This window comes from Toxorhynchites rutilus, chromosome 2 (assembly GCF_029784135.1).
Source record: "Toxorhynchites rutilus septentrionalis strain SRP chromosome 2, ASM2978413v1, whole genome shotgun sequence".
Classification (NCBI taxonomy): Eukaryota; Metazoa; Arthropoda; class Insecta; order Diptera; family Culicidae; genus Toxorhynchites; species Toxorhynchites rutilus.
The window spans coordinates 326,331,007-326,344,421 of record NC_073745.1 but is presented as its reverse complement, the minus strand read 5'-3'; the positions used below and the strand labels follow the sequence as shown (position 1 = coordinate 326,344,421).

Sequence of the window (13,415 nt, the reverse complement as noted above, 5' to 3'; positions counted from 1 at the left end):
CCAAACAACGTGCTCGATGTCGTGGTAACCTTGGCCACAAACACAAAGATTGTTGTCGGCAAGATTAATACGAAAGAGTAGCGCATCTAACGAACAGTGATTGGACATGAGTCGGGAGAAGGTGCGAATAAAGTCCCGACTCATGTCCAGACTTTTGAACCATGGATTGAGGCTAACCTTAGGGATAATCGAGTGGAGCCACCGGCCCAATTCATCTTCGTTCCATTTGCGTTGCCAGTTAACTATGGTATTTTTGCGGACTAAAGAATAAAATTCATTGAAGGCGATTTGACGCTGATAAATATCGCCTTCAATTGCACCTACCTTTGCTAATGAGTCAGCCCTCTCATTACCCGGAATTGAGCAATGTGAAGGGACCCAGACAAAGGTAATGACATAACAGCGTCTGGATAAAGCACTCAAAATTTCTCGTATTCTCTTAAGGAAATACGGCGAGTGCTTTTCCGGCCTCACTGAACGGATAGTTTCGACAGAGCTAAGACTATCCGTTACAATGTAATAGTGTTCAACAGGTCGTGAGGCGACGCTTTCCAGCGCCCAGTGTATCGCTGCCAATTCAGCAATATACACTGAGCAAGGATTCTGAAGACTGTGTGAGGTGCTAAAAAATTCGTTGAACACTCCAAATCCTGTGGACTCATTCATAGAGGACCCATCAGTAAAGTACATATTATCACAATTGATATCCCCATACTTTGCATCGAAGATCGTTGGAACGATCCTCGATCGAAGATAATCTGATGTTCCATGGATATCCTGCTTCATGGACAGATCAAAATGCACAGAGGAATTGATGTAGTCAGGAAAACAAACACGGTTGGGAATATACGAAGAAGGATTAACCTGCATGGAGACGAATTCATGATATGAGCTCATGAATCCAGAATGAAAATTTAGCTCGATCAGCTGCTCAAAATTTCCGATCACCAATGGGTTCATAACCTTACACCGGATGAGGAACCGAAGAGATATAAAGATTGATAATGAGCTTTTTTTTGTTTGAAATTACATCAGGATTCATAATTTGTGGCTAAAAATGATTGTTAATATACAAAAATTTGAAGTTTCGAAAATTCATATAAATTTGATGTTCCACAAAGTTCGTCAAAAAATTCTACCATATCAGACTGCTTTTTTAAATTTTCAACATGACTTCTATTTTTTATGAAAAAAATAAAAAAAATAAGAAATATGCATTTTAGATGTTGCAAATTAAAGTTTTTTTTTGTAAATAATTTTTTTTTTCACGTTTAAACATCAATATTCTATAACTGTTTCTAAAACACTATTTCGGTACGAATCACAATTTTTGAGATATAAATTATCATAAATTCTCTTACTAAATCGATACGCCCTTTTCAAAAGTTATACTTGAGTCAAAAAAATTGCTGTGGGAAACTCATATTTGCTCCAACCCAAACGAAATACAAGCTTTCATTCGAATCAAAAATATTTACTTTTTTTATATACCTTCATTCGAATCAATAAATATAAGTATATACTAAAATATAAATAAGAACTTGTGTTAATATTATTTGTGTCGATTTTCAGACCTCGTCGACCCCCAAAATCAGTTTTGGTTCATGTCGACCCCCGAGAAACCGATATCGACCACTTTGAGAAACCCAGATAAACAATTCATGGTGAAAATTCAAGCAAAATCTCCAAAAATCGCGATTTTTACCCCACTGTACTTATAATAGCCATTTAAATTTCACCTTAACGTTGAAAGGTTACATTTTTTCTTGAAATAAGTCATATTTGAACTTTAAAATTGATTTCGAACAAAAAATTTTTGTTTGCATGTTGAGCAAACGTATCGCATTGCGTAGAATGCATAACGGCGAAAAAGTCGATTTTGTTCATTTTGACGCTTACGTCTCCTATACAAACACGGGTAGTGTTGTAGCTCAACCAATCAAATCGTTCGTTATTTATGAAAATAGCAAGACGAGACACAGAACACTCCCTTTCATCTGATAGAAATGAATCGTCATCCTTCCGATAGTTTAGTTTTTTTACATAACTGCCACCTGACTGTCGAGGGCATCATTCATTGACAAAATTCAGAAACCACCCCCGACATTCCCTCTTGTCCAACGTCACGTGAGATGATGCAAAGATAGCGCGAGCCCTAATTCCATTTATCCAATAATACCCACACGTTTATGCCCATAGTCAAGTGACAAAATACCGCGTCCAAATTCAATTACCCACCCTTCTCGCGTGTCTCAGCGTCAGACGGTCATTCCCATTCGATTCCACCGTAAAACGGTATGTGTTGAATGTTTTGATCAATTACTATCAAAGAACCGGTCGAGAGGGAGAGAGAGCGAGCGCGGGAGTCGGAGCGTTTCATATGCTCATGTGACGAGTAGAGCTTTCTCAGCGCTCTACTTTGATTATGTTCTCGCTCAATTTTTATTAATGAACGTAAACGTGGAATCGGTGCCTCTGTACACAAAACCAGCGACCAGATCAGCGTCCAGAAGAGTTTCATCCTCAGAACGTCTCGTATTGCATCGGTAAACGGTTTGGCGTTTTGGTGGTGAGTACCTGAGCGGAACCGGAGAGCGAAACGCATGCGCCACCGTGAACCACCGAGATTGAGAACTCGGCCACCGAGAGAGGAAGAGCGAATATCTCGGGTGGTAAACCACCAGCAGCCGTGTATAAACGACCTTGCTACGTCCTTCTCTTGACACTTGGATACTGGCGCTGCTGCAGGAAAAGAAAATTTCTTCGCTGAACGGTGGCCGAATCGGAAGCGTTCGATTTGCTGGGCTCCGAGTTCTGGAAAGGATCACTTCATCTGGCTTCGGCGGTGATTGTAGTTCGAGGCAAACTGTTCGGAATAGCCGTGACAAGCAAAAGATCTTGATGGACTGTGTAGTTAGTGGCCATTATCTGTAGATTTCTGCCAAAATTCGCAGGTACCACTCATCGGTTGTGTGTTGTGTTTTGCAACGGTGATAGCAGTGATGCCCGAGTGTTATCAAGCCACTTCGGTTATATGAAATAAGGTGTTTTGTTTTGACAACTTTAGGGTGCGTTCAGACCCAGCGTGTGTACTTGAGCCAATTGAGACAAATTTGAAGGGCCGCGCGGTTTTTTTTTTCTTTAATCCCATTAAAACGACGAACGATCTGCGTTAACATCTTCAAATTTCTCTCAATCTCGCACAGATTCAACCTGGCGAAAAGGGGAATAAATATTCGATGTGAAACAAACCATTCGAACACAACCAGTGAGAGAGCACCCAATCATACAGCAGGTTGCGTCCTCTTGATATAAAGTGAGTGAAGAAATAGTGAGGAATAATAATGTTGGGAATTGATTGCATAAATCGATGATCTGCCAACGGAAATAGAAAGAAATTTTCCAGACAGAAATCGAATTTCCCCGAGAAAACACATAGGCCATAAGTGGGAGGTTATTTTTAAAATAGAACCAAACAGCGCAAATATCAAAAAAAAAAAAAATCGAACGAGCGTCATATTTTGGCACAAGTGATTCCATCAGCAACATTAAAATAATTCGAAGCAACGATACGCGTCCTCACCAAAGGTCCAGTCCAGTTATGAAGAAATAAGCAATTTTATTTTTTTAATCCAACTCAAACTGTTTATGTTCATTGTTGTTGTTGTTTTCAACGTTATCTGTGCGGTGTTGATATGAACCCTTTGTGCCTCCTCAAGTAAAGTGAGAAAGTTCCTGATGAACGACTGCGACGAGTTCAAAGCCAAAGCATTCGATTCAGCCGAGCCAACACTGCCCTGAAAAAGCACGCTAGGATATTACCACCCCACTCACGGAGTCGTCACTGTCAAAGTTTGGTGGTTGGGTGTTCAACATCATCATCACATTGACTGCGATTCTGATCGGGTTATTCATTGAACTGCGGTAAGTTTACACTCGAACGCATACGCACACGAAAGATTCTTTGTTTCCCGCACCCACACAATTTGGGTGCAACCGCAATTGCTCTGAAGAACATTTTGGATGCGCCCAAACCAGCTCCAACTGACCACTTGATTGTTCGTCTGTAGCTGTGCGTTGCAATCGCGCGGGAATTGACCTGCACTAATACCTGTTTGCTTTCGTGATGCATTCTGTGAATATTTTTGTATGCATTTCGATAAGGTTATCGGTTATCGGCGGGACGAAATTTGTTATTGTTGAAGCGGCCTCCAAGAATATTCTACGTATGTAAACTTGTCTCAAAAGCAAATGTTTAAGGCTCAAACGAATTTATTTATGTGTTCCGGCGCATATAGATGGTGAATAAATTAGAATAAAAATCTACTTCATTGGTGTGTTTCATGGGAATGCATCCATCCACCAATCTCTCAAATGAGCAATAAATCGCCGACGCGGCCAGTGCTTCATAATGTTTTCATCCCACACAATTCGCTCTATTTACAAAACACTGTTCAGTCACATGGTCAACCTGATTATCTCTATTAGCAAAATTCGCCGAATGTATTGAACAAAACGGTCGCTTTATATGCGGACGGAGTCACCTCATCACTATCACGCGCCCGTCCTTTGGATAACCTTTTCGCAATGTGCTGCTGGCTGACTCACATGATACGAATTTTCGTTTCGTTTTGCGTTTCGATGCATTCCATAGATAGCTTCTTGGAAATTTGAGTTTGGGCGAAAGAGGATTCTTTCCTAGATTAATCTGAACTTACTCGAAATTACTCGAACAGACTGAATAATCTTTCTCATTAAAAGGAACTTTCTAAATTTCTGCATCACAGTACATAGCGTCGCTAATAATAATCACGTCGAACAAGTCAAGATTATTTGGGCATAGTATGTGATCTGTCTAAAATTTATTTCAAGCGTAGTGAGGTTTCAGATTCAACGAAAACAAACTTTCACACGCATGAATTTCTTTTCTTTGCTACTTTTCATTTCTACTTTATTTAGGTAATGTCAAAATTATTCAGCAGTATTCTTGTGTTTTGCCCGAAGTTCTGGAAAATTTTGCAGTGTAAACAGTGTAAAATTATTGTTGATAGTTTGAGATCGATTTAGCACACGCTACTGTATAGACAAAAGAGGCTTCTAGTGGCACCTTTCAAGTGGAATTACCTCAATCCTTTTTTCCCTGTCTTGCTTCTTTTACCGTTTTGTCTTATATTCCGAACACTTAAGCTTTGATGGCCATTAAACAGTGTCTCATTACTCAAAATGGTACTCTTTCGCGAAATTAGTTTGATTTTTGGATACAATAGAGCCTTCTGTTTGATTTGACTACAATAAAATTGGTTTACAAATACATATTCATGGTGAAAAACTAAAAATATGTTTAATCGTTTTTGTCTCAAATTCCGAACACCATTTTTGTCACTGTCTCAAATTCCGAACAGCAAAATACAATTCAAAAAAGAAACATAACTTTTAATTTACTGGACCGATTCATATAATCGATATATTAAATTAAAGTCAATTAGCTAGTCTTTTTTGGAAAAATATTATGCTCGCAAAAAAATGGGTTTTTGCTTTTTTTTCCCTAAATATATATTTTATTAAGGCACATGTGGCGTTAGCCTGACGGGGCCGGGAGTTCAATATTTTGACAATTTTTGTCTTACATCTATGTTAGTAATATGTAACAGATTACTCGCGGTTGGCTCGAGGTTAGTATTACAAAGATTCTCATAATTTGGATGTTGCAGTCTCCAGTACTCTCTGTTTGTGTGGCCGACACGGGATACTTCCTATTGGGGTGCAACTGACCATTAATCAGCGACGCCCCCCTATTCTGTACCTCATATCAATCGTGGTGCATCTCTCTTGACTCGAGGAATCCAGGGAAGAATGGTCACTGGGCGGTACAATCTTCAGCTCGTGTAGAGTTGTCGTGAGCGGTACAACCTTTGGCTCTTGTTGAATGATCAGTGGACTGCACAACCTTTGGCCCGTGTATCTGTAAAGAGTGTGTGTATGTATTGCCGCGACAAAGTAAAAGGGATATGAAACAGGGACACAACGAAGGAAACATCATTAAACGTTGACATTGGCGTTTCTGAGGAACAGGTATAGATGAAGCAGAAGATCAAGATCACGGCTACCTAAGATATCCCGGACGGGGATATCCGATTGTCTGCCTTGTGCTCTCAGTGCTCTAGAGAGCTGAGAGCGAGCATCATGGAACCGGATACACGACCAGACAACATGCTCGATGTCGTGGTAGCCATCGCCACAATCACAAAGATTGTTTGCTGCGAGCCCAATGCGATAGAGATGCGCGTTTAGGTTGTAGTGATTGGACATAAGCCGAGATATCACGCACTGAAATCACGACCTACATTCAACCCCTTGAACCATGCACTAGTCGAGACCTTAGGGATAATCGTGTGTAACCAACGACCGAACTCATCTTCACTCCACATGCGCTGCCAACTTATGTATTATGTATGAAAAACTGAATGTGCTGACGAGGAATGTGAAAAAATTCGTTATAAGCAATTTGCCTTTCAAAAAGTGTGCCTTCTAAAGCGCCCACCTTAGCTAGCGAGTCCGCTTTCTCATTCCCCGGAATAGAGCAATGAGAGGGAACCCATGCTAAGGTAATCTTGAATAATTTTTCGACCAAAACACTCAATAGATGTCTTATTCTTGTTAGGAAATAAGATGAGCGTTTATCAACTTTCATTGAGCGGATTGCCTCTATTAAGCTGAGACTGTCTGAAAAAATAAAATAGTGGTCGATGGGCAATGTTTCAATGATCCCTAATGCGTAATATATCGCACCCAGTTCAGCGACATACACGGAACAAGGATCTTTGAGTTTGAAAGAGGCACTGGAATTTTCATTGAAGATGTCGAAGCCAGTGGATGCCTGGTGAAGGGAATCCCCTGGTTTGTAAATGGTTAAAATTCATGAAAACTTAAGCGTTTCAATTTTGCCATACATTTGTTCTGTCCATTTGTGTGCTCTCCCGAACAGAGCTGTCAATAACGAGCAACTTATCGACGACCAACGGAGGGGAAATCGTAGGATTTAAAGTCTCCGTGAACAAAGGAAAAGTAGAAGAATGAAGGGGAATATTTGCCTTGAGTATAAACAGTGGATCTCGCTGAGGCGAACTTTCATTCGGCATCGGACTGTTGAGCAATCCAGTTCACTTTGCTTTCGCTGCGCTTCGATCTAAGATTGGACCCCACCAGTGGTAATCCAACTTGGATATCGTCGTTTGGTTTTTCTGTTCGTTTTTTGCGTTATTCGTATCGTGTATTTTTTTCCGCGTCATAAATTGGCTTCGCGTAGTGTGTGATGAGCAAGAAGAAGAGGAAGGCAGGCTCGAGCGCTGCAAAAAATGAACGCATTGCCAGGGGCAATAAAATTTCGAGGCAAACGTCATCTAATGACGCACGCGATGTTGGTGCAGTGAAAAGCGCTCGCACTGAACTGAACCTTCGCGAGTGTGACACCGCATCGAACAACAGAGAAGTAGGCGATTTCGCCGCGTAGGTCGAAAATGTAAACGCCGTTACCCAGGCAGCAACCGAAATCCAGCTCCCCCCGCTGGTGGTGAAGGTGGTCGCTTTTGACAAACTCATCAGCGAATTCGCATCGATGGGTGTTACAGCAGAGTACAAACTATGTGGCATAATTCAGTCTTTTTCCAAGCAGTTAACATTGTTTGTTTTCCGTCATCATGAGGGCTTCGTTGGTGTCTTTGAGAATGCATCAATGCATTAAACTGACGTTATGGCGAAGCAGGCGTTAAGGTTGTGGGCCAAAAAATTATTTGGGGAATATCAAGCATCTTGAATATCTTACTGGAATGTTAGAAGTTATTTGGGTTCGCGTGCCAGTCGCAAAACTGCCTTCAACTAGGATTGCATTTGCGCTAATATTGATCATGACGAAGCATTGCTACTGTTTCGAGGTTGTTATTAACAAAAAGAGTTTATTTCGCTTGTTTAGTCACCAAGAAAGTAAATGTCGTTCTGGAATTTTGTATTAGGTTTCGCTTGCCGGGAACAAAACTTCCTCCACTAAGGGTGTCAGCTGCGCTCCTCTCGAGAGAGTAATGCAACTTTTTTCGAGGCCAGTAATATTAACAGAAGCGTTTCTTTTGAGAACAGCGCAAAATGATGAGAGGTGTTTACATTCCTAGTAGTTTCAAGCCACCAATGTATGGCTCTGTATGCATGCTATGGCGAACGCTTGTTTGGCGCTTGGTTTACGTTGTACGAACGATGCCTAGAGGTGCGATTTCCTTGAGGCAGTACTAAATAACCTGTAGCATGATATTTGATACTTGCAAGTGTTGTCATTGTTGTTGTTTCCATGCGGTGCCAAAGATATATTGATGTAGTTATGAGATGTGGAATAATGGTGCTGGTGCAACATGTATATAATCGACTGCAGCCGAGTCTATGTCAATTGCGAAAAAAGCCACCGGAAAAGCGTTCGAGGTAAATTTTCAATGCATTGACATGAAATAAATTGCGACATACGATCATCTAGTGTATTGTTTTGCGAGGGCAAGAATGAATCATCAATAAAAAAAAATTCTAAAATTTCACAGCATTATAGAATAATATCCGAAGGTATAAACAAGCGACTTATATAAAATAACAGCGTAGTTCTACGTCAACAATGCGGTCGTATCTTGGACACAATCTCCTATAATTTTTTTCTTGAAAGCTGAGGTTTTTTTTTCGCATACATATCCAGGCATTAGAGATGCGTTATTTTTTGTTCTTGAGTTATGATTTTTCATAATTAACGGATGGTCCAAAAAATCAACTTTTTTTGTCAAAAAATCAACTCGTTAACAATTAGTAAGAAAAAAGTCAGTGCGTTGTCATGATGCAAGATTTCGATAGAATTATTTCTCGCCAGCTTCCAAAATTTGGATATAAATTAGATGCTATAACCATGAAAACTAAACTGAGCCTGACCTAAAGATTTCCCTGCTCTGGAAATGCGCATCGGCTATGCATTTTTGCAAGGTAGGGTAAATGATCTTGGTTTGTCCAATTTGGGATGTTTTTACGCAACTAGTAAATGCAAATCGATTTTTCTTCATGAAAATCACACATAATCGATACGAGTTTGGGTTTGTTGAAAAGCCCCAAGTCTCTAGTTGCTAATACTACCATAAGGTGTTCAAATTATTCAAATGTCAAATTTTATGTTTTTTTAACGATTTTCCTTAAAGAAGAATTATGATCATGGTTTGACCACCTCTGATCATGGTTTGCCCAAAAAAAAAAAATGATCATGGTTTGTCCGGTTTTAGAAATCTTCATTTTTGAATGAAAACATTCGATTTCACAATTAGATGTTGCATTTATCATTGCTTGAGTTTACTGTCATCATATTGATTCATTCATAATTTAGGCTTTCTTCAGAATATTGCCTTTTCTTGGGCATTTTAGAAGTGTTCACCTCAACACAATCAACACAGAAAAACCATACTTCTGCTATGCGCGAAGCTCACCATAAACAAACATAAACAATCTGCAGCGCGCCAAGCGGTTGCCATAGAAATCATGTGGACAAAACAACATTATTGAATTGGACAACTCATGATCAGAGTTCATCAAAATGCGTTAATTTAATGGTTTAGCTATGTAAACCCGATACTAATGGTGAGCAAGCATGATGTTTACAATATTTATAAGTGTTGTAATCCAGAAAAGGTCTGAATACGTGCCAAATAATCATCTGGTGATCGATTAAAAGTTAACTCGAATGAGGGGCGCATTGACACAAATAGAAGGTGTATTTTATAATCCTTTAAAACATGTGATTTCGTAAAAATGTACTATCAAACTACTATAAATCATGTAAAAGGCAATTTCATTTATATGTTTCGAAACATTCAAAGGCCTTATTTGACACAGGAGCGCTGAATTAGAGCATTCAAAAAAGTGGGCAAACCATGATCATATTTTCGACTGGACAAACCAAGATCATTTACCTTATTACGATACGATTTGAATCCCAGAATTAACTTGCCACATACTGTCTTGCTTTTCGTTTTCACGAAGCGTCCCATTGATCTATGTACCGGTCTATGCGTTTTATCTTGATTTTTTCACATTTTCATTAGGTTAAGGTTTGTATCTGCGATAATCTGGAAACGTTCAAAGCACTGTAATATTTGACAATATTTCACAATACTGCATTTTCTCCTGGATGCCCTTGGATGGATTTCTGGCAGAAGAAAATACTGGAAACATCGCTCAAGATAGGTGGAACGTTATCTTGGAATTGCCTTTTATCGATAACATGGTTCAGCAAGTGAGGTCTAACCAAACACGAAACTGCTACGTTTCATGGGTTTTGGAGAGCCTCTTTCATTATTACATTAATTTTTTTTTGAGAATATTCAATTTTGTCATGAGAATATTGAAAGCTACTTGTACACACGCTTAAGTTATGCATATACTGATTGAACGATCCCATCGAGTAGTTCTCAATTATTTGACGAATCCTCAAGAATACGGTAAGAAGGAGAGAGTTCCACGTAAATCGAAGCTCTCTGACCGGTATTAGTGAGAAATTGGTAGAACAGCTTCGAATACTTCAAAATCGCTTATGCAAATGAAGCAATATTCCAATTTAAATGTTACTCGGGTGACAATTTGTCAAGTTTTGGTAAAAAATCCTCACATAAAGGGTGTTTAAAAGGTTATGGCTCCTCATCTTACACCATCTCACATCGGAAGATGTCTGAGTTTCGCCAAAGCTCACATGAACCGACAGTGGGACATGGTATGTTGTGACAAAGAATGTTTCCAAAAGAATACATTTTGCTATATACCATAACGAAAAGTTTCTTCAATGTATAGGTTATCTTCACTGGCGAGAAAAAGTTTAATTTGGATGGTCCTGATGGTTTCAACAGATACTGGCGTGATTTACGGATGAAGAAACAGTATTTTTCAACCAGGAATTTTGGTGGAGGCTCGTGCATGGTTTGGGCGGGATTCTGTGCAACCGGAAAGCTCAAGATAGCTTTCACATCATTCAATGATTATATAAATGTTCTGGAATCCTGTATCCTACCGTTTTCACATTCCAGCAAAACAATGCTACTATTTATACCAGCAAGGAAACTAAAAAATGGATTAAGGACCAAAAACTAATTTTTTTGAACTGGTGGGCTCGCTCTTCAGATTTGAATCCTGTTGAAAATCTTAGGGGGATCCTTGTACACAGAATTTACACTGAGGCAAAACGGTACACCACGATTGAAGAGCTGAAGGTCACAATTTCGGAAACATGGAAAAATAACGAGAAATTCGCTCAGCAGCATTTGGTAAATAGTATTCTAACACCAATTTTCCAGGTTATTAACCGAAATGGCAAGATTGCCAATTATTGACATGTAAATCAACCGATTGTTTTGAAGTTTTCATTGATAATACTTATGAATTTTGAAATGGTCTTATAGAAACTGGACAGCTGAAATTATCATATTTAAGCCCAATAAATAAACAAACTACTCTTTTGAACGAAATTGACGTTCAATATACTTTATTCTAAGCATTCAACAATGTATTAATGTATCTTGTTGAAATTATAACTGTTTGTGTTGCAACGAAATGATTCAGGCTGGTCTTATAGAAGTTGGACAGAGTGTATATGTACAGTTATATGATATCTTTATATCTATGTTGAACGATTTTTTTAATTTTGTTTTTAGGTTTCATTTGAATGATTTTGATAACATTGTAAACGGCCTCCAACGAGAAATATCTCGGTAATATCGCAAGGGTGAAAAATGTTGCATTGTGTAACAGCCACAACTCAGGACATTTCAATCGGTATTCTTTAGATGAAAAATGAAAGTAAATTTCTTCCACACAAAATTCAAATAAATTAATTAATTCAAATTTTTGAATACTGAAATTAGAAAAGTTAAGGAAATTGTGTCTGAGATTTTTTTGTGTTCCTCAACTTCCATAGGATTGGTCACGCATCGAGCTCTGTTAAGGGTTCTAACGCCCTATGATATGCAAGTGCACCATGAGCCAGACTTGATTCACCACGAGATTAAAGGGTTTATTTTCCATGATCTTTTGGGATATCATTTTTCAATCTTGCAGGAAGTATCAGAGTGGCCACCCATTCGGGAAAAGCGGGAAATGCGGGAAAAAGCCGGGAATCAAAATCCATCGGGAAAAATGCGGGAGAAAGTCTGGAATTGTTTCATGAAGTCGGGATTTTTTGTTCGCCCAGACAGCCTTGATGGACGAGAAAATTAAAACGCTATAACGTGTTGAAAGTTGAACTGGATTTGTAATGACGCAATAAACATAAAACTATTAATTTATGTTCTTTTTTCTTATGGTTTTCTTATGGCATCGAATAGAAAAATTCGTATCTTTGAAATAACAGTAGTTGATAGTTGAAATGTAGATCCAGCATACGGGTCGAAACAAATCCCTAAAATAAATCAAGGCTCTGGAGTAAAAATGGGACGCATTGTAAAGAGAAAGGCGTCAAATTCAGGGTCATTAAAAAGTGCTACTTACTTCGTGTTATTTACTTCATCTTGTCTTATACGCTCCTATTCTTGCTAAGCATTTTTGTTCAGCGTTATTTTAACAAGAAAGGTTTTCTGTGAAATTTTATTTGCGATATTTAATGAAATAATTAAACACGGGTTGATTATTTAAACAAAAACCTGAACAAATCCACATATCTTACTGAATCTCAAAATGAGCTTTAAAAACATGATTGCCTAATTTTTGTTTATTCTGACACGCGTATGAGACTTGATTCAAGTAACTTAATTACTTGATTTGACTTACATTGAATTAATTGTAGAATTTTGATTGCATAGAAGAGGAACTTATCATAGAAGGTTTACGAGACATGTTCGAAATATGTTTGGATGTGATCAAAGAGGTTCTGGTCAGTTATTATAATAAATGAAACTTTTTGAATACATAGTAGGTAGATGTGGGGGGAATCTGATACGTTTTAAAGCATTTCAGGTCCCAGGTGCATATATTACAGAAACGATCCCGTCTGAATATCATGAACCCTACATTCAACCCACAATTTGTTGCTGAGAAACACACCGTCCAATTGTTTATCACATCTTCTTCTTCTTAAATGGCTCTGACGTTCCTAGAGGAACTTCGCCGTCTCAACGTAGTATTACTTGCTTCATTGTTATTAGGGGGAGATGGGGGTAAGACGGACATGTTAAGGAAAACTTCAACTGTATCTTTGAAACTCATGTTTTCAAAAAATTAAAAGCAGTTTCTTGCAGTTCAATATACTGGTTTCGAAATAACAGGCCAAATGTTTTTTTAAAATGTGTTTTTCCATGTTTTTTACTGAAAATAAAACAAGCCGAAAAGTAGAACATTTTTATCGATGCGAGTATAATGGACATGTA

The 13,415-nt window shown here is 38.6% G+C and overlaps 1 protein-coding gene across 8 annotated transcripts in view; it reads left to right on the top strand.

Annotated features, from left to right (window-relative positions):
- The first annotated feature begins 2,472 nt into the window (after positions 1-2,472).
- The window catches only part of LOC129769103 (glycogen-binding subunit 76A), a 52,907-nt gene continuing 41,964 nt past the window's right edge, over positions 2,473-13,415 (top strand). The window contains exons 1-2 of one of the 8 annotated variants that reach the window (XM_055771136.1): positions 2,473-2,569; positions 3,207-3,924. The gene's annotated coding sequence lies outside the window, so the exon portion shown is untranslated. The other 7 variants (XM_055771139.1, XM_055771137.1, XM_055771133.1 and 4 more) reach the window with 7 other exon arrangements.